The 2,181-nt window shown below is 36.5% G+C and overlaps 1 non-coding gene across 1 annotated transcript; it reads right to left on the bottom strand.

Annotated features, from left to right (window-relative positions):
- Window positions 1-1,283: 1,283 nt before the first annotated feature.
- On the bottom strand, window positions 1,284-1,433 carry LOC122439000. Its single transcript, XR_006268741.1, has one exon. It is a non-coding gene; the product is annotated as a small nucleolar RNA SNORA62/SNORA6 family (small nucleolar RNA).
- Between the last annotated feature and the right edge of the window lie 748 nt (window positions 1,434-2,181).

Consider the following 2,181-nt stretch of genomic DNA (forward strand, 5'->3'; position numbering starts at 1 on the left):
TTAAAAAGATAAAAGTAAAGCAAATAATATGAAGGAGAAATAAGGATGATTCAAAATAAAGTTAACTGATGTCCTTTAAGTAGAAGGCTTAATAAATAAATTTCCATGGGAAAAAAAGGAAGTAATTTTCAAATCAAAAAAGCATATCAGATTTCAGGAAAATCCTAGTTAAGTTAATGAACTTCAGTCAGGCTGGCCTTGGATTTCAACACAATATTTTATGCCACAAGCACAAGAACAATGTGTATAGAATTCTATTACAGCATGTAGCCATGATATTAGTCAAGTATAAAATCAACAGTCTGTCATTCTAAAACACAAAAGAATCTAGGGACCACAAAACTCACGAGCCTTTCTTCAGAAACTGCTTTGTAAAATATATCAAAATGTAAAGCTACTTTTATAGAATGAATGAAAATAACAAACTCAGGAATGGTAAAACAATGTAAAAACAAGTGATGAGTTGTGTCTCCATTTAAGTAGAATATAAATAAAAGCATATAGATTGTGCTTATAGAATAGAATGTAAATGCCAGAAACCTGGACAGTATGAAAATAATAGTGTTACTGACATATACCAGTAGATTAAAGAAAAATAAAAAAGAAAACATGAGAGTACTAATTCCCCATCATCAAAAAGAAATCAATCAACACCCTCTTAAATTGAAGATGTGGTTTTAAAAAGGCTTGAAATTCTTAATGATTTTCATAATGTTTTTATTTAATCTTAAAAGGATCCTTTAAGAAATAATGACTCAAAACATTTGAGTTTTAGCAACTTTTTTTCTTTAGAAATTGTTTATTTTCTGTTAACCAAATTTCCATTTTAAGAGTGTGTGGAAGAACAGCTTAAGACCACTCAGTGGTCGTTCCTACCCATTCAGTGGCCTACACAGTGGGAACTGCAGAGCAGTCTCCGGGGAAGGCTGAGTACTCCAGTCTTCAACGGGGAACTGTTGAACAGGCAGAGAAGGCACCTGCACTCCTTTGGACCAGCCTCAGCCTCAGGTGGAGTTAGCAGTGAACTCTGGAGCTGGAGCAGTCCATTCCCCCTGAAGCTCCTCCTTGGTTAAAGCCTTCTCAGCTGCAGCCTGCTCCTCCATTTCAGTCTCTTCAGGATCTGGAGTGGAGATCAGGCATGACCTCCCATGGGTGTTCTTGGAAGATAGTGCCATGCACGAACAGAACTTCTCAGCCGAGCATCCACCACATCAGACCCACTGAGTGAGTTCCCTTTTTAGGATCTTACAGCAGGATACATCAACTAAGTCTTAAAATAATATTTTTGCAGGAAGTATTACTATCAAACTCCACTCATTGGGCCAGAAACCCTTGTGGAGTTTTCGAAAAACTTGCCCCTTGTAGAGCACACTGCCTATACTTGTGAGTTCATCGGCCAGTGGCCTCAACTCCAAATGTTAACAATGTGCAATTAGCAACTTCTTTCACTCCACCTTATTTTCATTTGCTATCTCTTGTTGTCATTCAGTCACTAACTTGTGTCAAACTCTTTGCCAACCCATGGATTGCAGCATGCCAGGCTTACCTCTCCTTCACCATCTCCTGGAGTTTGCTCAAATTCATGTCCATCGAATCAGTGATGCCAACCAACCATCTCATCTCTGTCATCCTCTTCACCTCCTGCCTTCAATCTTTGCCAGAATTGGGGTCTTTTCCAATGAGCCAGCTCTTTGCATCAGGTGGCCAAAGTATTGGAGCTTCAGCATCAGTCCTTCTAAGTTGCTACCTCTAAATTCAAATAGAACTTAATACATTTCATTCTTAAGGTATCACTTACAACATGATCCTGTTTCATGAAAAATATTTTTCAAAGCCTTCTTTCTAGCCTCTATTTACATACATACATAGAAAATTATGGAATAATGTTCACTTAATATTGTTTGTTGGGGGTAGTAAGACTGGAGATAATAATTATCACTTTCTTTTCTGCAGTTTTTTGAATTCTTAAATCTTACATTACACAAATAATACAGCAATTTTTCTATGAAAAGAAGTTTTGGTATCAAATGACAAGAATGAGTTCCATAGACATAATGTCTTCTAGATATATATGAAAGTTATAATACATTGACATAAGTATTAGCATTTCAAAGGCATGTGTATCTCATTTCCAGAATGAGATAATTTCTTTGCAGAGAAAAGTGAAAGTTCATAGCTGTT

The sequence above is a fragment of the Cervus canadensis genome, chromosome 3 (genome assembly GCF_019320065.1).
Source record: "Cervus canadensis isolate Bull #8, Minnesota chromosome 3, ASM1932006v1, whole genome shotgun sequence".
NCBI classification, from domain to species: Eukaryota; Metazoa; Chordata; class Mammalia; order Artiodactyla; family Cervidae; genus Cervus; species Cervus canadensis.